The following is a 27,444-nucleotide window of genomic DNA, read 5'->3' as shown; positions in this document are numbered from 1 at the left end:
CGCTCACCTGCAGCTTTAAAGTGGATTATTATCACAGGAGATTACATTTCAAAAGACTGGGGGACAGTTAATGGGACTTTCTGACATCTGTCCATTGCTGTGTTCTGATACCAATACTTCCTGTACTTCCTGTACTTCTTATACTTAGTTTGAGTATGCAGGGTGTTCCAATTTCCAATCGCGGTGAAAAGAAGTTTACCTAGAGACCCGGATGTTGCCCTCATAATGGTCAAAATGCTGAGTGTGCAACGATGTACAATTTACGCCTCAACGGCCGCCAGGTGGATTTTCTTAATAAAGTAATCTTCTAAAGGAGCTAGCTCTAAATATAGCAAAGAAGTTGTGAGTTGCCGTGACCACAAAAAGACAGAAATTGACCAAAAAAAGACAAATTGACCAAAAACAGACACAAAATGACTTAAAAAAAGACATAAAATGACCAGAAAAGACACAAAATGATTAAAAAAAACACAAAATGATCAAAAAAAGACACAACATGATCAAAAAAAGACATAAAATGACCAAAAAAAGACACAAAATGATCAAAAAAAGACCAAAAAAGACACAAATTGACCAAAAAAAGACACAAAATGGCACAAAAAAGAAACAAAATGCCCAAAAAAAGACATTAAATGACCAGAAAAGACACAAAATCATCAAAAAAGACATAAAATGACCAGATAAGACACAAAATGACCAAAAAAAGACACAAAATGATAGAAAAAAGACATAAAATTACAAAAAAGGAAACAAATTGACCAAAAGAGACACAAAATGACCAAAAAATGACATTAAATTACCAAAAAGACTAAAACACATTAACACAGTGGAGACAGAGCTGACTTCCAAAATGATTTGGCGACCCCCAGAAATCATCTCACGACCCCCAATTGGGGTCGGGACCCCCAGGTTGAGAGCTCGAAATATAGCAAACAAGTTGTGATTTGCCTTGGTATTTATCTTGTCGATGCGTTATGTTTTTGTAAATGTTTTTGGCGGTGGCTGTCACGATCGTAATTCCCGGTAAGTCCACCACAGAGTATTAGATTTAGTATTTAGACAACACTCACATGCTGAAATCTGTGTACTTAGTAAGTGTGTTTAAGTGTACTCATGGAAGTAAGGATATCAGAACACAGCTCATATATCATGATCAAAGATTAGAGTCTGAAAACAATGCATGAGTCGAGGTTTCAGTCACATCATCAGAAGCTCCTCCAGTCGATCATCCATCAGCTCAGATCTGATCCTGGTCCCAGTGGCAGAAAAGGACAAGCAGAGCAGCTCAAATGACCTTTTTCCTTTTTCAAATTCCTTCTGGGAGATCTGCAAGAACTCCCAGAGCAGCTGACAGATTAAATCCCTGTGGAGCGCCCCAAGGTCTACTCTTGGGTCCTCTTTCAGTCAGTGGTGCTCAAAAAACCTCAAGGAAAAGGGACTGGATGGTGCTTTAATAGTTGGTCTGGTAGTTTAGTCTTTTTAAATGTCAGAGAATCCTGAAAAATGCTCCTTATAAGGTTCCCAGAGTCTGAGGTCTGACGTCTGGTGGACTTGTTGTGTTGCATTTTTCATTTGTTTTGCCGTCATGCTGTGCTTTATCAAGCGCACCAAGCATTGTAAACAAATGTCACGCTGTTCTTCGTCTATTGCAGCGGTTCCCAAACTTTGTTAGTCACTCACCCCCTTCTATGTCCTAACCGGGTTGATGCACCCCCAAACCCCCACACCTTCAAAAAAACAAAGCTTTTTTATCGCCATATTAAAGGCGGCATGTTTAATTATGCTCAAATGACCAGAACACACATTTAATAAAATAATCACCATCACAACAATGAGCTCTCGCATTTGAATTTATCTGAACACAGTTTCAATAATGCAACAAAGTTATGAACAAGCTTCCACTTTTAAGAGCAAAGAGGATGATGAAAGATGATCAGAGGCAGAAAGCAGAGAAGTTGGGAAAATGTTATAATATTTTGAGCTGCGTTGAACAAAAATTGCAGCAAGTTTAAATGGAGCTAAAACAACCCTGTCATCATAACACAGGCTGGAAAAATGGAAGAAGAGAACTTCTTCTACGCTTCATTTTAAGATGAAGTGCATTTTGAATAGCCTGCATTAAAGTAACAACTTGATACTTTTGGGATTTGTCAGAAAAGACACAAAATTACCCAAAAAAGAATCAAATTGACCGCAAAATGATCAAAAAAAGACACAAATTGACCAAAAAAAGACAAAATGACGCAAAAAAGACACAAAATGACAAAAAAAGACACAAATTGACCAAAAAAAGACAAAATGACGCAAAAAAGACACAAAATGACAAAAAGACACAAAATGACTAAAAGAAGACACAGAATTACCAAAATAGGAAACAAAATGACCAAAAAACACAAAATGACTAAAAAAAGACATAAAATGACCAGAAAAGACACAAAATTACCAAAAAAGACACAAAATGACCCAAAAAAGACACAAAATGACCAAAAAAAGACACAAATTGACCAAAAAAGATACAAAATGACCAAAAAAAGACACAAAATTACACAAAAAATAAACAAAATGATCAAAAAAGACACAAAATGCCAAAAAGACACAAAATGACCAAAAAAGACACAAAATGACCAAAAAAGACACAAATTGACCAAAAAAGACACAAAATGACCAAAAAAAGACACAAAATTACCCCCAAAAAAGACACAAAATGACCAAAAAAGGAAACAAATTGACCAAAAAAGACACAAAATAACAAAAAAAAAAAGACACGAAATTACCAAAAAAAGATAAAAAGATTAAAATACCAAAAAGACTAAAACACTTTAACACAGTGGAGAATAATACCTAATACCTTTGATATGACAGATTGTGATTTGAGGCTCTATAGCTTCATAAACATGAACTTGAATTAGCCCCAGCTGTTAGCCTTTTGGCTAAAGTTAGCAGAAGGCTAAAAACTACTGGCAACATCTCTCTCTCTCTCTCTGAAAAGCTTCTCCCATATTGGCACCTTTTATTGTCAGACTGTCTCTTCGATAAGCCTGTCTTCTGTTTTTGTAGCAGTTGTTTCCACTGTGAAGTTTTCTGCAGGCTTTTCCACCATTGATTTAAGCTTTCACCATCTGAATGGATGTGCATTTGCATTTCTAGAACAGCAAACAGCAGACTGCTGTCTCCTGTCAGGCTGGATTCACTAAAGCCTGCAAACTGAGCCAAGAGGAGGAGCAGAAGTCAAGTTTTCCTTCAGACCTCTTGAATTACAATGTACTGAAAGGTTATTATAGGGCTGTTTCCACTATCGGGCAATACCCGGAATAAGGCGGGTCTCACTCGCTGAAACGCCCCTAATTTGAATACGAGCCGTCCAGATTGGACTTTTGTCTGGACTTTTTTCGTCCCTGTAGAAGAGCAGGGTCTTTTTTTCTCCCCTGAAAAAAGCCTGGTTGCTGATTGGATAGAACGCTAAGCAGGATGTGAAGTAGTACTCTACCCGACAACAACACGCGACATTTGTAAAAGCCGGCGAAGCAGTGTTGCCAACTTAGCGACTTTTCAGACCCCCTTAGAGACTATTTTTCAAGAAAGTGACTGGAGACAAAAGTGACTTTTTCTGGTGAAGGAGACTCCTTCTTAGAACGAGTCGAAGTGGCACAATCCTCCTGCAGCAGTCTCTCCTAGCTGCAGAGTCGGAGGGGATGTTAACCCCTTAGCGTCCAGTCTGCAAATTACTAACAGGCTAACAGTTAGCTCTGTAGCAGTGCAGGGTGTATGTGCTAACAGGCTAACAGTTAGCTCTGTAGCAGTGCAGGGTGTATGTGCTAACAGGCTAACAGTTAGCTCTGTAGCAGTACAGTGTGTATGTGCTAACAGGCCAACAGTTAGCTCTGTAGCAGTACAGTGTGTATGTGCTAACAGGCTAACAGTTAGCTCTGTAGCAGTACAGTGTGTATGTGCTAACAGGCTAACAGTTAGCTCTGTAGCAGTACAGTGTGTATGTGCTAACAGGCTAACAGTTAGCTCTGTAGCAGTACAGTGTGTATGTGCTGGCAGGCTAACAGTTAGCTCTGTACCAGTACAGTGTGTATGTGCTAACAGGCTAACAGTTAGCTCTGTAGCAGTACAGTGTGTATGTGCTGCTGCTGCAGGAGGTGTTCACTTAGCGATCTCTGTTTGTTTACAACAAGCACCAGACACTCTGTGTACAGTTAGCGATGCTGTTAACTCACGATCACTATGTTTATGATCAGCGGAGATGCTGTGCATAATTAGCCATGCTGGTTTGTTTATGATCAGCTGCTGACGTTGTGCACAGTTAGCACATTATGGCTATATTGTTCATTCATATAAAAGTGAAATATATTCAGTTTAATAAAGTATTTTCCTTATAATCTTCACAGACAGAACTTTTGGCAAAAACTGGCTACTTTCCTATATAAAATGCGCAAAACCTGATTTGTGAAAGTGTCTGTTTGCACCCTGGGTTACACTTCAGCTGAGAAATGGCTGCATGTGCCATTATAATATATTTCCTGTGCCAGTTAAAGCCTAGCTTGTTGCATTTTTTAAAAGCACTAAATTTGCCCTCAGGAAACAATATTCGTGTCACAAATCAGAGCATTATTAAAATGTACACAACATTAACTTTAACTGCTCTGTCTGCCTGTAAACAAGCAGAGTCTCTGGCTCTGCTTCTGTTCTCCTGTCGTTGTGTTTTACTGCATTTCATTACAGTTTCTAATTGTCACAAACAATACCATGGCATTTCCCCACAGAGAGCAGCGAGCTCATTAGTGAGAGTGAATCCAACAGGAATATGTAGAGAAGAGGAGGATGCTGGAAAAATAATATTTCTGTGATATATTTGCTTTTCTCACTCACTCGTAGCGTTGTTTTCTACTGACGGTGCACGTGGGAGGAGTGTTGCAGCTTCAGTGGGTGTAGATTAGGTGGGTTTGTGTTCTCCAAAGCCAGAAATGCCAGTATCTGCTGTAATAATTGATGATTTATTGGGATTAATCAGCAAAACTATGACCCCCCCAGCAGACATTTAACGGTCATAAATGTGTTGAGGGGCTTTAATCGTGTCTAATTCCCCGTTAAAGAGTAACGTGGTGTTGGATTTTTGGAGCTCTCCCTCTCTTCCCACTGTGAAGAGGAGGAGGAGGAGGTTTGTTTTGAAGCCAAGTTGCAGAGAAAAGGAGCAGTGGAGTGTTTCAAATTCTTCATTTAAAACATTTTTTTTTTTGCGCACAAGATAATAAATTGTCCTTGAACACTGGCTGCTTTAGCAAGATTCAGTTGAATTTCATGTACTATTTTGACATGTTTCCACTCAAATACTGACAAGATTGCCAGCTTTGTTGCATTGTATACATAACTTTGTGGTAAATAGCAGTTCAGCACAGCCTGAATTTTTTATTTTTTTTGTGTGGAAATAAAATGGTCTTATCTGAATAATGCAGTTCAAAATTTAACAAACATTCAGAAAAAAGACTCAGGCTGGTAACAGCAGTCAGAATCTCACATGGCTAGAAGGCGTTACCAGTGTCATTTTCACATATTAATTTATACTCAACAGTGCCAATGGTAGACACAGGCGGCAACCTCCGGGAGGTTGCCGCCTGTGTCTACCATTCAGGGATTATCATCCCGAAAGTATAGGTGAGTAAGAGCTTATTCTACTTTCAGTTAGGTCCTGTCGATTGTTATCATTCAACAGGCTTCTTTATTAATATGTATTGCTGGTGGTGCCCTCTGGTGGCCTAAAACTGTTCAGAGTGGAGTGGAGCGTTCTAAAAATAGCACACACATTATTATACATACACATATGGGTCACAGTTGTAAAAAAAAAAAGGCTGCTGTTTTGTTCAATTTAGGCTACAAAATCACTGACCTAGGTTTATAAAAAAAAATGTAAACAGTGAATAAATATGCGTAAATGCTGGTAGTGAAGTAGTTACGAGGGTGACATAACAGCAAGAAGGACATAGTTATGTAAAAACCAGGCGGCAACCTCCTGGTCTGAGCAGGGAGGCAAACCAGGAAGTGCCTTAAGATGCATTCTACCAAAAATTCCAGCAGGGGGCGCTAAGTTTGGCTGCAAAAAAATCTGTCCATTCATTTCAATGCAAAATTTGAAAACTTGTCACTTGATTTATTACCTCAGAAATGTTTTTTAGGACAACACTATGGTCTCAATCACTAGTAAAATATCTTCTTCAAGACAATCTGATGTTAATAGTGTAAATAATGGCCCCATTTAGAAGAAAATAGAAGATAAAGAATCGTATGATTTGGGGCGGGGCTACCTTTGATTGACAGGTCACTAACAAGGCGAGCCGTCACCAGGAGGGAAGCAGAACAATGCGTATCCACGGCAACGTGTCAATAAAGTTATACATAACGCTATATAGATATTAAAAAAAGGACGTTTAGCGGTTTGGTCTCATAACTTTGACCCTTTCACTGTATTTTCACTTAATGACAGTTTATTTGAAGGTTTTGTTCATTAAATGTCTTGTTCAGTGTTTGGTTGGACTAACAGACACTCCAAGGAGTCGCTGCTCAGTTTTCACATCGACTACGTCCATTATTTATATACAGTCTATGGGTAGACATCAGCTTTTACTATAGATAGCCTACTGACGGTTTTGAGGACTTGTAATTTCTAATCAGATGGGCTGTTTCAGAAACAAGTGGTCCACTAGCATCAGGTCAGGTTTTCCCTCCAGTGCTAACGGGGCCTTGAGGCCCACAAGGTGCAGCAGGCCCATCTGGCATTCACCAGATTGCCAGTTCGTGTGTAAAAACTCTTTAGTGACTGAACTGGGATCAGCTTGATATGCATATGCAATAAAAAACACCCTTAGCATTCCTATTGGTGAAATCAAAGCGGTTTCTGCATATCATGAAGACTTTATTAAGCTCTGAGTAAGACCCCAATTGGGGTCTCGAGATGATTTCTGGGGGTCAAGAAATCATTTTGGAAGTCAGCTCTGTCTCCACTGTGTTAAAGTGTTCATGTGTTAATGTGCTTTAGTCTTTTTGGTCATTTAATGTCTTTTTTTTTTTGCCATTTTGTGTCTTTTTTTGGTAATTTTTTTTTCATTTTGTGTCTTTTTTGGTCATTTTGTGTCTTTTTTGGTCATTTTGTGTCATTTTTTGGTCATTTTGTTTATTTTTTTGTGTTATTTTGTGTCTTTTTTTTGGTCATTTTGTGTCTTTTCTGGTCATTTTGTGTTTTTTTTTTGGTCATTTTGTTTCTTTCTTGTGTCATTTTGTGTCTTTTTTTGATCATTTTGTTTCTTTTTTGTGTCATTTTGTGTCTTTTTTTTACTTATTTTGTGTCATTTTGTGTCTTTTTTAGTCATTTTGTGTCTTTTCTGGTCATTTTGTGTCTTTTCTGGCCTTTTTTTGTTTTTTTTTGGTCATTTTGTTTCTTTCTTGTGTCATTTGTGTCTTTTTTTGGTCAATTTGTTTCTTTTTTTGGTCATTTTGTGTCTTTTTTAGTCATTTTGTGTCTTTTCTGGTCATTGGTGTCTTTTTTTGGTCATTTTGTGTCCTTTTTTGCTTAATTTTATGTAATTTTTTGGTCATTTTGTGTCTTTTTTAGTCATTTTGTGTCTTCTGGTCATTTTGTGTCTTTTCTGGCCTTTTTTTTTTTTTTTTTTTGGTCATTTTGTTTCTTTCTTGTGTCATTTGTGTCTTTTTTGGTCAATTTGTTTCTTTTTTTTGGTCATTTTGTGTCTTTTTGTGGTCATTTTGTGTCATTTTGTGGTCAATTTGATTCTTTTTTGTTAATTTTGTGTCTTTTCTGACAAATCCCAAAGTATCAAGTTGTTACTTTCCAAGGAGTCTCTGGCTTGAAGCTGACTGTTACACACTCAGGAGGTCAGAATGGACCTTTAAACTGATAGCAAAGGACTTAGATTAAAAGTAACAATCAAATATAAAAAAAATATATAAATGCACAGTCAGAGAGATGTTTTAGTTGTTGTCTGCTTCATTATTTGTCCAAAATTCATCGTATCAACTGAGTTTGTCTGATCTGAACTGTGAGATTCTGTTCAGTGAGACAACATGATGTTAGATTGGGGGTCGAGACTCAAAAAGGTTGAGAACTCCTGGTCTAGTGAACACCTGACAGGATGCTGACAGAGGAAATCACTAGTAAAACTCTCATCACGATCTGAAACCAAACACTTCAATCTGACTGAGTCATTTGGACGCGGTCACACAGTGAAGCCGGCAGGTCTAATCAGTCTCTAAGTGCCTGTCCTCTCTCATTTAACACTCAATCCAGGCTAATCAAGCCGACGTTAGATGGAAACAATCTGACCCTCAGTCTCTCTGCTATCAAAGCTCTTCACACAGCATAAAAAAGTCTGTTTGGTTTCTTTATGTGAGACACAGAGACGGGTCTCCCCTCAAAAACATCAATATATGACGTTTGTACATGCAGCGAAATACGACAATTCACATTTAGACCGTCCTCCGCCTCCATCTTTGGTGACGTAGTAGTAATGATTGACGCAGCTGTAGAGTTTAAATGTCTCACGTCACCTTCGTAACTACTTCACTTCTGGCATTTACGTACATTTATTTACTGGTTAAATCAGAATCAGAAGCCTTTATTGTCATTGCACAGGGTAGTATGACGAAATTAGCCATCAACCCGTCCAAAACGTATAAAAAGACACAAACAATATGACAGAGGTGAACAGGACAGGAAGACAGAGATGAAGAGAAATACAGCACAACCTGAGGAGAGGAAAGGAGGAAAAACAATGAAAAAAAACCTCAGCAACATGTGTGTATGCGTATCTGTATGTGTGGAAGTTCGAGTGTGTAAGCCTGAGACCCGCAATTGTCCAGTACCTAATCAGTCCCGTCACAGCTCGGTATGACAAAAGCGAAAACATAGCAGTTGCTATGGAGACTTTTATAACGCCTTACCAGGACGTTTTTTGCCCAAAACCTAGGTCAGTGGTTTTGTAGCCTAAATTCACCGAAACTGCAGCCTTTTTTACAACCACGAACTTTACGTGTATGTATAATGGTATTTGTGCTACTTTTAGAATGCTCCGCGGACAAATGCTCATAAGTGTCGTAATGAGCGGTATAGATCAAGGTTTTTATAGTTAACGAACACTAACAAAATAACGGAAACTGGAATTGAAAAAACATTTTCGTTAACTGAAATAAAAATAAAAACGAGAGTTTTTAAATAAAAACTAGTTTTTTAATAAACACGAGAGTTTTAAAAAAAAAAACGATAACTAACTGAAACTGTATTTTGTGGTTACAAAATTAACTAAAACTAACTAAAATTATAGTGAAAATGTCCTTCGTTTTTGTCTTTTTCATACATCATCCAGTGTTTCTATTAGAAAGAGGATTCTGTTGGTGAACATGCAGGAACACATTGGTAAATATGTTTACTGAGACTGGGATGTCTACACTAGAACCAAAGTTCAAAACACCCGGAACTGTAAGAGTTAATAACCTTATTAGGGCTAAAATGGATAAACCAAAGGAAATAAAGGCAGAGTATATTATGACCTCTTTGAATCTCGCACCCAACACATAGCCCATTACAAAAAAACTAAAACTAATAAAAACTAAACAAAAACTAACTGAATTTGAAAACAAAAATTCACAACGAAATTAAAAATCCAAAACTATTATAACCTTGGTATAGACAAACGGTCTATTCTGTCGTTTAGGTTGGAGATCTTTTTGGAAACACAAACTAGCACCTGCCACATGTGCTACTTAAAATATGTGCATATGTGATTTCTGTTGATAAAGCTGCAGAACTTCCACAAGATCCGTGCAAACAGGGTGAGCTAAAAAAGTTTTCTACTTGATGGATCGTCTTACACTTCACTAAAACAGCTATCACCCACTTTTAAACTCTTACGTGCCATGTAAATTTAATTGCTTCCAGTGAATCCATGAAAAAACACTCCTGAAGACATCTGCATGATCCGTCTCCGTGCACATTAACAGTGTAAGAGGCCTCCAGTGACTCTGTGACTCTTCAGATGATGGCAGGTGGAGCAGCTTCAGCTCCAGAGAAGAAAAACTCACTAGTCATGTTTGTCATGTGGTTTAAAAAAGCCCCGAAATTAAATGACCATAATAATCCCATTTATACCGCTATACTTCCATACTCCCAGATATGTGGCAAATTTAAAAATGTTCCCTTCTACCACCAACAGCAGTTAAATTATTCATCATTTCTGCAGCTTGCTCCACTGAACCGTGCTTTTATCAAGCCACTCAAATGGAAACAGTTCATGTAGCCAACTGTGATTTTTATCTCAGTGGAACATTTGATTTGTATGAGTTTTTCCTGTAATCTACAACATGTTCCCTGTATATCCAGCACTAATGAGCAAAGATTAAAACTGCAGATTGTACTGCCGTACAATATGATATGATGCATGATATAATAATTAAAATGTGCAACACAACCTATGATGCACAATATAAACATAAGTCAGCTGTGGGAATAAATTGTTTTGATACAAAACAGTTAAAGGGTACTTTTACATCTGACTTGAACTTGAACCCTGCTGTGTTTCTGGAAGTGGTGGGCCGTCAGGGCCTGCAAAAAATATTATTAAGAGTATTGTGTTTTACTTCAAAAACCAAAGTATTCTAGTTTACAGAAGGTCTACCTACCTATAGGCTACCTGAATTTATGAAATGTACTATATTTATAAATATGCTATTGCTACACTTAATGGCAAAAAATGCACTGGTCTATTGGACTTGAACAAAAATAAACAATATTTTTGTTGCTTAAGCTTATGTATTCAGTCATTATTCAATGGTGTACTAAAAATCCATGTGAAAAAAATTACTTCTCACTGTTCTCAGGTCAAATATTTATATGTGATTAAAATGCGATTAATTTCGATTAATTAATTACAAAGCCTCTAAATAATTAGATTAAGTTTTTTAATTGAGTCCCTTGAGTCATATTAAAGCATTTAACCAATCACATTTCATCATTTGTTGCCAGGGTCAAAGAAATCTGCCTGGAGGCCTTCACAATCAGTTCTGCAGGACCTATAGCATAAAATAAGTGTCGATCAAACTGCCCTCCAGCAGGCGAACGGTTACGTCAGCATGTTCATTCCCTCTGAATGGATAATCAGAGAGTTTACTAGCCAGAGCTAGCAAACTGCGTATGTAGCGAGCTGCACGAGCAAAAACAGATTGGTGTTGATTTTGTAGCTGTTTTGTCAACCCACACACTGCAAAAAAAAAGAAAAGTTGGGTGAACTCAAAACTTTTGTTTTGTTTTTGAGTTTGCTCAACTCTGAATTCAGATTTTTGTCAACTCAACTGTAAATTGTACTAACTTATAGTTTTACATTATAATAACTTTGAATCCTTACTTCTGCAATGTGCTGAATTGGCACGATTGTAACACCGCTATGAAATGTCAGCTAATGTTGCGACCACAATTTTGAGTTAGCATTGATACGCTAATGGCTACTCTTGTAGCTGTAACAAGCAGCGCCGCTAGCATCAGTTAGCCGCTACCATCAATTAGCTGCTAGCATCAGTTAGCCGCTAGCATCAGTTAGCTGCTAGCTTTCGCTAATGACCGAATTTCACCGCTTTCCAGCATTTCACAACAAAGAAATAAGAGTTATCAGAACTATTGTCCCTTGTTGTGAACCCCAACTTAAAGATATAAGTAACAACAACTCACCAACTTGTTTTTGAGCAGACAACTGGCTTCCTTTGTTGTGCTAACTTACATTTTTGCCCTAAAAGTTTTACCAACTTAAATCACTGTTTTAGGCCAAAAAATACAAGTCGGCTTTTTTGCAGTGCAATGGCTGAAGGAGGAGAAGAAATGGATTTGGTTGCAGATTTATTGTCGAAGCCATATTCAAGATGGACTTTTCAAGAAAAGCTGGACATCCTTAAGAAAGGTCGGGCAACTTGCTACTAGCAACTACTCGGGCAACTAGCTAGCAAGCCTGTTGGGAAAAGGGAAAGGAGAAAAGGATTTGTCCGCCACTTTCAGTCCACTAATTACGAGCGGTACCACTGGTTCACAGGCTCACAGGAACATAAATTTGTTAAAATTTGCAAAAAATGCAAATTATATTGCTGGGAGTGTTTATTGCTGATGGACATGGTGTTTGGAGCCACACTGGGTTTGTAAATTTGACTTGCCTAACTAAGGCAGCAACGAGACACCAAAGCACTGCCGGACACGTACAAGCAACGGTGCTTTCCGAAACATTTGTGGAAACCAGAGTGGATGTACAGCTGAGCAAGCAAGTGCACAGGGAAACGGAGCTCCACAACAAAGATGTGAGTCGCAGCTGTAGCTGCAGTAGAAGGAGACTTCAGTAAATATGCATTTATTCTGGCTACATGAGTTATCTATCTGCGATGCAATAGATCTTTTCTGCATAATGAGATGGTTTTTATAGCCATGAGATAGTTATGGAGGGTGGATTGATTCAGACGGAGCACTACTGGAAGGCCTAGGTGTGAAATGCATGGCCAGCCACTGGAAAAAACAGCAACGACAGGATTTTGTTTTGATAGAATCGAGATTTCAGCCTGAATGAAAAGCAAAAATCCATCTACTGATCATGAGGGAACTGTCAAGGAAGCAATGTGTAGTTTTCAAAGTATTCTTTGTCTTTATTCTTCAATGGACAACCAAGAAAGGACCGGGGGATGACAGGCAGCAGGGCTCTAACTGGGGATGCTGCAATCAGAGTTTACAGAATTAATCAGTCGGCCTCCAACCAACCATCCAACCACAGAGTCTCCTGATCAATACCAGTGTTAGAGGTTAAACACTAGTGCTGTGCTTGCTTCATGTATGCAGACAGTTTGGAATTATAATGTTGGAGAAACGAGCAGCAACACATCTGTCTCCTGGATGGTACGAGATGCCTCTTAATCATATTCAAGCTTTCTACCTGTCCATCAATTTTCAAAAGAAAACCAATGACATACCAATATGTGAGGGTTAGTTGCATTCTCAAGTGAAAGCACTTATAATTACCATTTATTTTGGGCTCTTTGTAACCAGTGAAGAGCTGCATAATTGTTGTTTTTTCTCTTCCATGTAGCAGAACATTACAGTTACCAGAACTGTGCAACACCAGTCAGTTCATTCAGTATTACCTCTTGTTTGCAACACATCTTTTTATTTTTTTTACTTGTAGTAAGAGCAAAAAGCGACTGGAGACAAATCCAGCGACTTTTTCTGGAGTTATTGGAGACTTTTAGAGACTCGTTCTTACTCTTCTTAATGAGCCACCGCCCCCCGCGACTCGTTAAGAAGAGTAAGAACGAGTCAAAGCGGCACAGTCCTCCTGCAGCAGTCTCTCCCAGCTGCAGAGCCAGAGGGGATGTTAACCCCTTAGCGTCCAGTCTGCAAATTGCTAACAGGCTAACAGTTAGCTCTGTAGCAGTACAGTGTGTATGTGCTAACAGGCTAACAGTTAGCTCTGTAGCAGTACAGTGTGTATGTGCTAACAGGCTAACAGTTAGCTCTGTAGCAGGACATTGTGTATGTGCTAACAGGCTAACAATTAGCTCTGTAGCAGTACAGTGTGTATGTGCTAACAGGCTAACAGTTAGCTCTGTAGCAGTACAGTGTGTATGTGCTAACAGGCTAACAATTAGCTCTGTAGCAGTACAGTGTGTATGTACTAACAGGCTAACAGTTAGCTCTGTAGCAGTACAGTGTGTATGTGCTAACAGGCTAACAGTTAGCTCTGTAGCAGTACAGTGTGTATGTGCTGCTGCTGCAGGAGGTGTTCACTTAGCGATCTCTGTTTGTTTACAACAAGCACCGGACACTAAAAACTGTTGCTATTGTTTGTTTAAAAGTAGTGCAATAAAAACACAGATGTGGTCTGTGTCTGCTGATAAAGCCTTGCAATACCAGGCTAGACCTGAACAACAGGATGATGAAAATGATGTAAAACTAATTGAAATATGAATGCACTAAAGAGGTCTATTATAGTATAATGATGACATACTGTAGTGTATGAATGCAACAAGACATGCTAAACTTTAAGACGTATTTTACTCTGTAGTGGCACGGAGAGAAGTAGTGGATGCCTAAAAAAGAAGGACCACTAGTGATTTGCTTACAATGACTGGCAAGTATATTGTCTTTTTAATGCTCAGAGTGGGAATAAACATGAAATCATTTGAGACGTGTGGTCTATTTTTGAAGAAAAAAAAAAGTGCAGTCGAAGCTTTTATTTAGCCTTGTTCTGTGGGCAACGCTGCAGAGGGAAGAGATTAAAAAAAACCTGACAATGTGACAGTTGGACTGTGAGTTTGATGATTTGACTGGAGGCTCTGTGACAGATGATTCGAATGAGAGAATTTAAGGGGGCCGCGCTCCGTGTCAAAGAGTTTACACTGCAGTCGCTTCTTCCTCCCTCAGCAGAAGAGCCTGGCAGCTCTGTGGAGTCACACCATGAACAATGGGACCTCGTCACAGTAAAGTCCGAACATGATTCCTCTCTTCCTCCTGCCTGAGACAGCACAGTTTCAAGATGTTCCAAAGATCATAACCATGGCTTTTGTTTTAGTCATTTTGTGTCTTTTTTTGGTCATTTTGTGTCTTTTTTTGTGTCTTTTTGGTAATTTTTTTTTTAATCCTTTTTTAGTAATTTTGTGTCTTTTTTTTGGGTCATTTTGTCTTTTTTTTGTAATTTTGTGTCTTTTTCTAGTAATTTTGTGTCTTTTTTTGTAATTTTATGTCTTTTTTGTAATTTTGTGTCTTTTTCTAAAAAAACATTTTGTGTCTTTTTGGGTAATTTTGTGTCTTTTTTTGTAATTTAATGTCTCTTTGGTCATTTTGTGTCTTTTTTTAGTAATTTTGTGTCTTTTTTGTAATTTTGTGTCTTTTTCTAAAAAACATTTTGTGTCTTTTTGGGTAATTCTGTGTCTTTTTTTGGGTCATTTTGTGTCTTTTTTGGTCATTTGTGTCTTTTTTTAGTAATTTTGTGTCTTTTTGGGTCATTTTGTGTATTTTTTAAATAAGTTTGTGTATTTTTGGTCATTTTCTGTCTTTTTCTGAAATTTTGTGTCTTTTTTGTCATTTTGTCTTTTTTTCGTAATTATGTGTCTTTTTTTGGTAATTCTGTGTATTTTTTGATCAATTTGTGTCTTTTTTTTAGTAATTTTGTGTCTTTTTTGGTAATTTTATGTCTTTTTTGGGTCATTTTGTGTCTTTTTTCCATAATTTTGAGTCTTTTTTTGGTAATTCTGTGTATTTTCTGGTCATTTTGTGTCTTTTTTTGGTCATTATGTGTCTTTTTTTTTTTTTTTTTTTTTTTTAAAGATAATTTTTTGGGTATTTTTCATGCTTTATTGAAAGTGACAGATAGAAAGGGGGTGACAGAGGGGAGGACATGCGGCAAAGGGAGCACAGGCCGGATTCGAACCCGGCTCCGCCGCAGCGAGGACTCGGCCTTAATGGTAACGTTCTACCAGTGTGAGCCACTGGGACGCCCATTATGTGTCTTTTTTAAGTAATTCAGACTACATTGGCTTCTTCCTCCCTCAGCAGAAGAGCCTGGCAGCTCTGTGGAGTCACACGATGAACAATTGGACCTCGTCACAGTAAAGTCTAACATGATTCCTCTCTTCCTCCTGCCCCGAGACATCACAGTTTCTAAAGATGTTCCAAAGATCATAACCAAGGAGCGTTTTTCTTCCAATTCAGAGAAGCCAGTTAATTAGACAGGGATGAAAGGTGATCAGATCGTCCTCCTGAAGGCGAGCTCATCAAAGCAGCAGCCTCCAGGCCTTGTCAGGACTCATCAGGCTCTCCTCTCCACTCAGCCAGCTGGGATGACTTTGTCTAGACGTGACTGCTCTCCTCCCAGAGCGGACTGTGAAATATTGAGCTCACAAATATCATCTGATGGACCATCTCTGACTTGTTCTGCCTGACTGTCTGAATGTGGCTAAACTGTCCCGATGACAGAGCGGAGGAAATATTACCTTCAGTTATCACTGCCAGCCTGTTGGCTCTGAGCCTATTCTCTCCTCTATTTCAGTGGAAAAGCAGTTATTGAACTTTTACAAATGCCAAAATTATAAAGCTGCTACTACTAAACATAGTGGTGAGCTCTATATTTGGATTTTGCCCTTTTTGATGGACACAACAAGCAATCTTAACTCTGTGGAGTCTTGGGCTATTTTGTCCATTTTTTAATCCTTTTCGTGTCTTTTTTTTTGGTCATTTTGTGTCTGTTGTTGTGTCTTTTTTTAGTTACTTGTGTCTTTTTTGTCATTTTGTGTCTTTTTTTAGTCTTTTTGTCTCTTTTTTGTAATTTAGTGTCTTTTTTTGTCATTTTGTGTATTTTTTTGTCATTTTGTGTCTTTTTTTTAGTCATTTTGTGTCTTTTGTGTCTTTTTTTTAGTTATTTTCTGTCTTTTTTGGTCATTTTGTGTCTTTTTTTAGTCACTTTGTGTCTTTTTTTGGTCATTTTGTGTCTGTTGTAGTCTTTTTTTTAGTTATGTTGTGTCTTTTTTTTCATTTTGTGTCTTTTTGTGTCTTTTTTAGTCATTTTGTGTCATTTTGTGTCTTTTTTAGTCCTTTAGTGCAACATAAAATGTGATTTTGAATCTTTTTTTCCCTTTCAAAACACTATCATGCTCAATAAAGAATTTTAAATGTTGCAAATGTGAACAAAGGTTGCAAATATAACATATAAGAGGGTTACATCCAGTTCTATCATTTTATACTAAATATATTCCTCCCAGAGACGGCAGCAGGAGCGGACTGTGAAAGCGGAGGAAATATTACCTTCAGTTATCACTGCCAGCCTGTTGGCTCTGCGCCTATTCTCTCCTCTATTTCAGTGGAAGAGCAGTTATTGAACTTTTACAAATGCCAGAGTTATAAAGCTGCGACTACTAAACATTAGCCTGGCTAACACCAGACTAATCACAAATGAGATTAGTCTGGAAACCAGCCGTTCATTTCTCCGTAGAGGAGGCGTGGTTTACGATATACCAGATGACGTATGTAGAGCGACAGAAATTGATGTTTACATAGCCAGACTAGCCCATCTCTACTTTGAGACTAAAATGCTCAATTCTGCTTCTGCAAAGTTTTTCTGCAGCATGTTCTGACTCACAGTCTACCGGCAGTGTTCAGCCACACACATCCACTGATTTTATGGTCAATAGACGAGCTGCTGGGGGTCTCTGGGCGGCTCCGCTGTCCCCCGGCTCGTAGCCAGATCACCGTGGTTACAGCAGTGAGCGGTAGCGGGGCTAGTTGGTAGATTAGACTTTGGCCAAATCCTGTCGGAAGCATTAAGGCTAAAACATCCTTTTTGGTGGTGAAACAGGAGTGTAAAGTCAAACGTTGTTCTTCTTTTAAAATAAACTTTCCCTCTAAACTATTTAAAACACCATCTACAGCTAAAGAGAGCTTCGCGTCTGCAGCAGCCATGTTGGATCTGTAAGAAAACTACAAAACTACAAGCTTCCGTCTGCCGAGTAGTACGCGTCATTGTCTTGTCGTCCCTCCCCGCTCTGTGATTGGATCCTAGAACAGGGCTAAGAAACGGCTGTAGTTGACAGACTGCATGCAGGTTCGAAATGAAATCGAGCACGCAATGCAGTATGGGTAAACCCAGGCTAACTAAACATAGTGGTAAGCCCTATTTTTGGATTTTGCCCTTTTTGATGGACACAACAAGCAATCTTAACTCTATGGAGTCTTGGGCTATTTTGTCCATTTTTTAATCATTTTGTGTCTTTTTTTAGTCATTTTGTGACTTTTTTTTAGTCATTTTCTGTCTTTTTTGGTAATTTTGTGTCTTTTGTTGTCATTTTGTGATGCTGGTTAATTCACAATCACTATGTTTATGATCAGCGGAGATGCTGTGCATAATTAGCCATGCTGGTTTGTTTATGATCAGCTGCTGACGTTGTGCACAGTTAGCGACGGCGGCAACAGTTGCGTCTCCCGTCGCTAATCTGTTGCGTATGTGATCACAATGTATGTGAAAACCATCCAGAGTCTCTAAGTCCCTCTGGGGGCTAATTTGTGATATTAATAATATAAATAATTTGTCTAATTCATGAGGCTGTTTTGAGTTTGGGGGCTTCTTTTGCATGAAAACCAAAGAACATGTTTTGCTGGGAAACCCACCAACTCAGCATGCTGTTCCCACTTTTTATTTGACTACAAACTACGTTTTTGGAAGCTGAAAATGCTCCTGTTTTCCTCGAAGGCTTATTTTTCCTATTTATTTAATACAACACTTACAAATCGTCTTTTCCAAGAGACGTTTTCCTGAAATCAACAAGGTGTACACTTCTCCTTTTGAATTCCTCGTCGGCTGCCTGCACGGCTGTGAACACAGACTCGGAGCTGTCCCATGGCTGCCACTCTTGCCAACGGAGCATCTTTGGTGCTATAAATAGTCCGTTTTCATACTTCCCTCGTGGCTTTCTTTAAAAGGGATTCATGGGAAATATTTCTTTCTGTAGAAACACTAATAATGTGTTTCTCACAAAGCATTTGTTGACAGACTTCTGACAATAGACATCCAGTATATCTTTGTTGAAAAAGATTGTTCCAAAATTCACTCTAACATTAAACTGTGTGTTAACATAGGGCTGGGCGATATATCCATATAAAAGTTATATCAATATATTATTAATTGTGATATGGAATTAGACCATAGTTCGAAAAAATGTTCTTTCTTTCTATATAAATGCTGCCCTTACTAGGGTTTGTCATATTAGTTCTTTTGTATTGTTCGTTCTTCTTTTCTCATATAATATATTTATTTCAGAAAAAGATTGGTCTATTTTATTTCATAGGCTATTTTATTGTTTTTATTTAAATGTGCCTTTTATTGAGCTTTTTGTGTCTTTTTTTGGTCATTTTGTGTCTTTTTTGTCATTTTGTGTCTTTTTTTAGTCATTTTGTGTCTTTTTTGGTCATTTTGTGTCTTTTTTTGGTCATTTTGTGTCTTTTTTGTCATTTTGTGTCTTTTTTTAGTCATTTTGTGTCTTTTTTTAGTCATTTTGTGTCTTTTTTTTTCATTTTGTGTCTTTTTTTTGTCATTTTGTGTCTTTTTGGTCATTTTGTGTCTTTTTTTTGTCATTTTGTGTCTTTTTTTGTGACATGTCATATTTGACTTTGATTTTGACTGAACATTTGCTCTCACTTTGAGATAAAAATATCGGGATATATATCGTATATATCTATATTCAGCCTAAATATATCAGGATATGACTTTTGGTCCATATCGCCCAGCCCTATGTTAACATAAAATATTAGTAATATTAATATTAGCACTGATAGTGCAAAATAAACAGGAGGGTGAGAGACAAAATAAATGAGAAACACAAACAGAAGAGGGGAAAAATAAAATAAAGTGATTGTGTAAATCATATTTTAGAAGTTGCTTAATTTGGGGGAGAAGATCTTTTTGCTAGCTCTTCTGGGATATTCCTCTTGTCATACTCAGCAGGAATTAGACACAAAGTCTTGAAATATAGTTTTTTCTGGCAGCCACAGTTCTTGGCGCCTCCACATATCACACCTACTTCCGCACATATGGAAAGTTATATTTGCAGTCTATGGATTCTAAAGACCCATGCTGTTTCTTACATTTTCAATCTGCAGATGCTCATACTGCAGCTTAGATTTTATTTAGTCAATTACCAGGGTTGGTACGGGGGCTTGAAATCCATGAAAATGCTTGAATTTAAATGTTGTATTCTCAAGGTTTAAAAAGTGCTTGAATTTTGGATAACGTGCTTGTAAATTCTTGAAATTCTTACTGTATTTCTCATGCAATCGATGCAAACTATATCCATCTATAGACTATAGATAATCACATGTTCAATTTAAAAAATAATGAGTAGCCTATATGAAATGAAGACCGTTCCTCCAGACCAAAATCAGATGTAAAAAATTACCAAAAAAGACACAAAATGAACAAAAATACATGTAAAATGACTAAAAAAGACACAGAATGACCAAAAATAGATGTAAAATGACTAAAACAGACACAAAATGAACAAAAATACATGTAAAATGACTAAAAAAGACACAGAATGACCAAAAATAGATGTAAAATGACTAAAACAGACACAAGATTACAAAAATAGATGCAAAATTGACCAAAAAATGACACAAAATTGTCAAAATAGAAACAAACTGACCAAAAATAGATGTAAAAATGACCAAAAAAGACACAAAATTACCAAAAATAGATGTTAAAATGACCAAAAAAGACACAAACTGACCAAAAATAGATGTAAAAATAACCAAAAAAGACACAAACTGACCAAAAATAGATGTAAAATGACTAAAAAAGACACAAAATTACAAAAATAGATGCATAATTTACCAAAAAATGACACAACATTGTCAAAAAAGACACAAAATGACCAAAAATATATCTAAAAATGACCAAAAAAGACACAAAACGACCAAAAGTAGATGTAAAAATGACCTAAAATACAGTCATGGGAAAAAAGTATTAGACCATTCCTCCTAAAAGTGTAATACCATCTCTGTTGGTATGGTTAAGTGAAATCTCCCCCTGTTAGTATGTAAGTACTCATCTAAAACATGCAATTCACAACAGGTGTAAGATACTGGAAAAGCTTTAAAATGGCCCTTTAAAGTCCTTGAAAAAAGCTTGAAGTGAGCGAACCCTGATTACTTTGCAACCCAAATAAGAATCAGTGCAACTCCCTTTGCAATATGTTTCAAATGCATGATTAAAGAGCGCCCTGAGACCCACTGTTGACAAGAAACTCTAATTACTAAACAGGAAATATGATTTGAACAACCCCACTTTCACTCTTAATTCACTTCCACAGGAGAGAGACTGAGCTTTTACCTTAGTGGAGATATTAGTAATCGGATCTCATTAACTCACTGTGTTGACACGCAGATGGTGTTCATTCCTCCCCACAGAGACTCAAAGGTTCAAGACCTTCAATTGGTCGCGCATTCCAACAAACACAATTAATTGCCAGTGTTGGGACGTGAATCTAGTGAGGCATCATGTGCTGGTAGCCAATAAGATTAGAGAACGAGACGTCTGCCAAGGCCAATGGTTCCCAAGTTGGGTCGTCGTTATTCTGCTCATAATGTTTAAACGGCACAAAGAATAAAGATGAGATGATCCATGAAATATGATTGGAAAACCAATCTTTTCTGTTAAGTATGACACCACTATTACTATTATTACTATATACTGTGATATACTACTACTATTATTATTATACCGGCCTTACCTGCCATATTATTATTATTATTATTATTATTATTATTATATATCATATTCTTTTATTTATTTTTATTTTATCATGTTACTATTTATTATTACATATTATATTATATATTATATACTCTACTATTATTATTATTATTATTATTATTATATACTGTCTAGTCACTATAGCATTGTTGCCATCATATCATCAGTATAATTACCATCATCTTGCCAACCTACCAACTGATCTTCTTTTTTTAACTTCTTCAGTGTCCTTGTTCTATTCTGTGTTTTTTTCTATTGTTTTTTTTATTTATTCTACCTCAGTATTTTATTCTATTATATTTTATTGTACTTGAATACCGGACTGCTGTGATGACCGAATTTCCCTTCGGGGATGAATAAAGTAATCTGCCAACCAGCCAACCAAACAACCAGCCAACCAAACAACCAAACAACCAACCAAACAACCAACCAAACAACCAACCAAACAACCAAACAACCAACCAACCAAACAACCAAACAACCAAACAACCAACCAAGCAACCAAGCAACCAAACAACCAAACAACCAAATAACCAACCAGCCAACCAGCCAACCAACCAACCAACCAACCAACCAACCAACCAACCAACCAACCAACCAACCAAACAACCAACCAACCAACCAACCAACCAACCAACCAACCACCCAAACAACCAAACAACCAAACAACCAACCATGTGAATGCAGCGCAAATGCCCTATCGGCAATGTTAATGAAATTGAAGATAAATTTGCTATTTGCGCCATGATTTGGATCAGCACCAACATTTAATGGGTTCTTCTTTGGCCCAGGCTATGTGATTATGAACTACCCCAATGTGAAAGTGACATGTAACATGGAAAGGGGGAAGGAAGGAAAATTCACGAGGATATAAAGCAGGAAAATTTGCACTTGGGGCAGGTGGGAGGGTTTGTTGGATGGATCAAACAAACCTAGGACTTTCACCCAGGAAAGTGGGGTTTGTGTCCGATATCAAAACAAAAGTTGGCGATGTTATTTGAAGTTAGGCCTGTCACGATAATACATTTTTTAGGGCGATATACTTTCCCAGAAACTATCACGATAAACGATAGTATCGTTGTATCGATGTTGTTCTAGTTTTATAACCATATTAGAGCATAATAAGTTCATCCATTTTTCACTGCAATGATTTTATAAATCTAAAGAATATTAAACATTGGAATTGAAATGTATTAAAATATCCTAGATAAATAAAGCAAATAAACAACCAAAACAAATAAAATAGACTTTCAGGCTCTGTTAACAAAACATTGCAATGAGATAATCATTATGTATTATATTATTTTATTAATAAAATAACATATAAACAGCTGGAATGGCTGCTTGGGAAATATAGTTTTTTTTCAGCTATTTGTACTGCCTGTCAAACATTTGCACAAAAAAGCACAAAAAGTCACGCATGTAAACGACAATATATTACATATACAGACATATACATATCAAAAACATGGTTAATTGGTGACTCTAAATTGTCTGTAGGTGTGAGTGAGAGCGTGATTGTTTGCCCCCCCAGCCTAAGTATGAAAAAGCGATTAAGGATAATGAATGAATGAAAATATCTTTTATAACGTCTAACCTAGAGGGTTTTTGCCCTAACCATAAAGTGGTTTTGTAGCTTAAACATGAGTAAACTTGCAGCCTTTTTTCTAAACATAACAGCTTTGTTTTCAAGCTGCTATTGAAAAGGCTGATAACAACCATCTCAACCTGCAAGCAGGTGGAGTTGGCCCCAAACTGCCCATTTTCTCAATTAAAGTTAGTATCTGATTCAGGCCCTACCACCATACAAACCCTAAATTAAGCTGTCTTTATACAGACTCTAATACAGAATAACTTGTGGGGAACTGAAATGGGAATCACTTTTTTATCTCTCTGACAAAAAGCTTTGCTAAAAGATCTGCACATCGCCTAGCAACGATACAGTAGAGGACACCAGAATGTCAAAGACAGAGAGGAGTAAGATGAGATCAGACACAGAGCCAAGTTGACAGTAAAAGATCAGGAATATCCTTTTAGAAAAGAATCAAAACTTCTCAAACTAAGAGAAAAAAACATTCCCCCAGAGAGAGACTTCACAGTACAGAAGCAGCATGGAAGCGGAGGAGATATTAAGCTTGTTTTTTTTCTGATGCGTCTAACCAGCTAGTCTCAAAAAGTTTTCAAACATAATTCTGTACTTTTTCACAGATCAGTGGTTTGCCTCAGCTGCTGGCCTGATTTTCACCCTCAGTGATATTTGTCCCTGAAGCTCATTTCAACTCATCGCTGCAACTTTGATCACTTTTGCCTCAATGTCACACGCTCTTTTCTCAACGCCACAAAAATAAACCTGTCTGGTTTCATTATCACCTACTTCATTATCGCTATAGAACATTCTGGTATTGAATCAACACTGCGGTGACACCTCAAAGAAGCATTTCTGTTCACTTTTAGTTTCACCCTTTGATGCACAACATATTTTAACCCCTTTCTAATGCACAACATGGGTCAAAAATGCTTGAATTTAAATGTTGTATTTTAAAGGTTTAAAAAGTGCTTGGACTTTGGATAAAGTGCTTGTAAATTCTTGAAATTCTTACTGTATTTCTCATGCAATATATGCAAACTATGTCTATCTAGACTATAGATAATCACATGTTCAATTTAAAAAATAATGAGTAGCCTATCTGAAATGAAGACCGTTCCTCCAGACCAAAAATAGATGTAAAAATGAGCAAAAAAAGACACAAAATGACCAAAAATAGATGTAAAGATGACCAAAAAAGACACAAACTGACCAAAAATAAATGCAACATTGACCAAAAAATGACACAAAATTGTCAAAATAGAAACAAAATGACCCTCATTCATTCCCCATGTTATTTAATGCTGCTGTGTGTTTCTGTGCTCTATCTTTTGATATCAACTTATTTTATGATTGAATATTCAAAGTATTCTTTAAATATCTTCTTGATAGCAACAGATTATTATTTCCATTTTGCCTCTCATACTTTATGAAGAAAAACGTTTTTGTATTATTACAACTAACTAATTAACTACTTAGCTAAGTAGCTTGCTAAGCTAACTACTTAGCCAAGAAGTTAGCTAAGTAGTTCGCTTAGCAAGCTAATTAGATAAAAACTTAGCCAAGAAGGTAGCTAAGTAGTTAGCGTAGCAAGCTACTTAGCTAAATATTTAGCCAAGAAGGTAGCTAAGTAGTTAGCTTAGCAAGCTACTTAGCTAACTACTGAGCTAAAAACTTAGCCAAGAAGGTAGTTAAGTCATAGACATATATACATAGACTCCGCATTGAGTGCTGAAGCGTACGTCAACGTCGCCGCCATCTTGGATGTGGCAAAGTGCAGAAGCGGAGACAGCGAGAAGATGCCTAATTCATGTGCTGCATGGAAATGTACCAACAGATTTACTGTACAAACCCGATCGCATGGCCTTACCTTTCACAGGTAAGAATCAAAAAATACTTTTGATTGTATCTGGCTATTATAACGTCATTTTACGAACAGAATTTGCTGATTTTGGCTAATACTATGAAGTCCCGCGCATAATACTAATAAGATTTATTCATCCCCGAAGGGAAATTCGGTTGTCACAGCAGTCCGGTATTCAAGTACAATAAAATACAATAGAATAAAATAAAATACTGAGGTAGCATAAATAAAAAACAACAATAGAAAAAACACTGGATAGAACAAGGACACTTAAGAAGTTAAAAAAGCAGATCAGTTGGTAGGTTGGCAAGATGATGGTAATTATAATTATACTGATATGATGGCAGCAATGCTATAGTGACTAGACGGTATATAATTATAATAATAGTACAGTATATAATATAAAATATATGTAATAATAAATAGTAAAAATATAAAATAAAATAATTATAAATAAAATAGTATGATATATAATATATAGTATGATATATAATATATAAATATATAATAATAGTAATAGTAATAGTAATAATAATAAATAAGGCCGGTATAATAATAATAGTAGTATATTACAGTATATAGTAATAATAATAATAATAATAATAATAGTAATGTCAGCAACAGTACATATAATAATAATAAATAAAAATAATAATAATAATAGTAACTTAATAGTAACTTGCACACACACACACACACACAGACTGCAATTGTATAGCTGTATAGATATGTATTCTCATCAATGCCCCCTGTGTAGATATACTGTATGTTCATCAATGTGAATATAAAAACGATTAATCAAATCAGTTAAATGTAAACGTTAGTGCTCTTTATTCAGAAAACCCTCATGTCACATCTACATTTCAGGATCTGGTTATTATAGACACAGATTAAATGTTAGATTTCAATATGTAATGTTGCTCCGCTGTTCGATCTGCCCTCTCTCTCTCTGTGTGTGTGTGCGGCGCTGACTCGCCCACTAGGCAGCCTCTTGGTAATTACGTCTCGCAAAGTTGTGTGCAAAGCGCCGGTCAATTTACGTGCACGTGTACTGGTCCTATGAAAAACATTGAACACCGGACATTCTCGTGAATTTATAAAAAAGCCCCGGACAGGACGTAAAAAGTGGATATGTCCGGGCAAAAGAGGACGCTTGGTCACCCTAAATATAAGGAGTAAACATTTATAATCATCACTTTAAAAGTTACATACTTTGTTTTTGGTGCCTATTTGTTTCCCAGATATATTAGTGTGTGTGTGAATGGGTGAATAAGAGGCATTAACTTAAAGCACTTTGTAGAAAGGCGCTTTATGAAGTTCAGTCCGTTTACTTTCATTAGTTTACAGGCAGATCTGCCACATCCAATATGGCGGCCGCGCTGACGTATTGCAGCAACGGACCAACCGGCTCAATGCGGAGTCTATGTATATATGTCTATGAGTTAAGTAGTTAGCTTGGCAAGCTACCTAGCTAAAAAAAATGGATATGGGTCATTTCTGACCCATGTTGTGCATTAGAAGAGTAGTGACACAAAAAGGGATTTTATAAAAAAAAAATGAATAAAGGAAGACATACAATTAGGATGTATTATGATCAAAAACAAACTAATTGATGAAAACCTGGAATACTGAATGATGAAAATAATTTTTTGCAAAGATATAGAACATAAAAACTCTGTCGGGTCACTTTAGACCCATGTTGTGCATCAAAGCTTCCTTCTTAATACAATTTACCCTTAGTGACCAATTATTTCTTCTTCATGCAGACGCTTAGGACTGAATTACATTTTCTAATATTGTATTTCTTCTAAATTAAATCCTATATATTCATATTCAAAATCAACAGTCCTTGTTTAGCTTGTGCAGTGAATTAATGCAGGAATGCTGGTTGTTGCTCTACATCCCAATAAATGACATTAGTAAACAACTGCAAGCGCTTCAGGTAAATTTGCATATGTATGAATGTAAATTCTTAAGTTGGGAAAATGCATTTCCACGATTCCTCCAAGGCTTTTGTACGTGTGTGTGTGTGTGTGTGTGTGTGTGTGTGTGTGTGTTTTCACTCCGTGTGTTGAATGCTGAGTGATGCTGTGCAAGTTTTTTTGTCATGCTGTCTTGTAACATCTCCAGATTTCGCTCTATACTTAGATCAAACAGGCTCTTGATCTGAGTGTTCAGCTTTTTTTTTTTCATCCCTAACCATCAGAAGCATCCTTCTGACCCAGCTGGAGATAAAGAAGTCTTTCCCTTCTGACATTTCTAAGCATTCCAACAATATCATGACAGTGCAGCTTCTCATTATCCGTGCAATCATTTCATTTACAAGTATATCTGTGTTTGTACTTCAGTTTTTGTTATGTGTCAACGGCTCTTAACCTTTTTTCACAACTTCAGCAACGACTGAATCATCACAGAAACACAGAAACAAAGTTCTGAAATAGACAATTGTAACCTAGGGCTGGGCAATATGGACCAAAACTGATCGCCGTGTGGCCAAATATGATATATATTGGTATTTGTTACAAATATGTTTATTGGGAAACCAGTCACTTAACAGAGGAATTAACAGTCGATAGTTATGTTTCCTTTGTTTTTTACAGAAGGTGAGAAAAACTAATCCCTGACAAAAAAGACTAATGACAACAATGAATAGCAAGTAAACAAGCAGA

General features: G+C 36.9%; 1 protein-coding gene across 2 annotated transcripts in view; it reads right to left on the bottom strand.

The window, feature by feature from the left end:
• plppr1 (phospholipid phosphatase related 1) overlaps positions 1-27,444 on the bottom strand; it is a 105,478-nt gene that overhangs the window by 59,387 nt on the left and 18,647 nt on the right. The window lies entirely within an intron of this gene.

This window comes from Centropristis striata, chromosome 19, assembly GCF_030273125.1.
Source record: "Centropristis striata isolate RG_2023a ecotype Rhode Island chromosome 19, C.striata_1.0, whole genome shotgun sequence".
NCBI classification, from domain to species: Eukaryota; Metazoa; Chordata; class Actinopteri; order Perciformes; family Serranidae; genus Centropristis; species Centropristis striata.
Note: the sequence above shows the minus strand (reverse complement) of the source record. Positions and strands in the feature narration are given on the sequence as shown.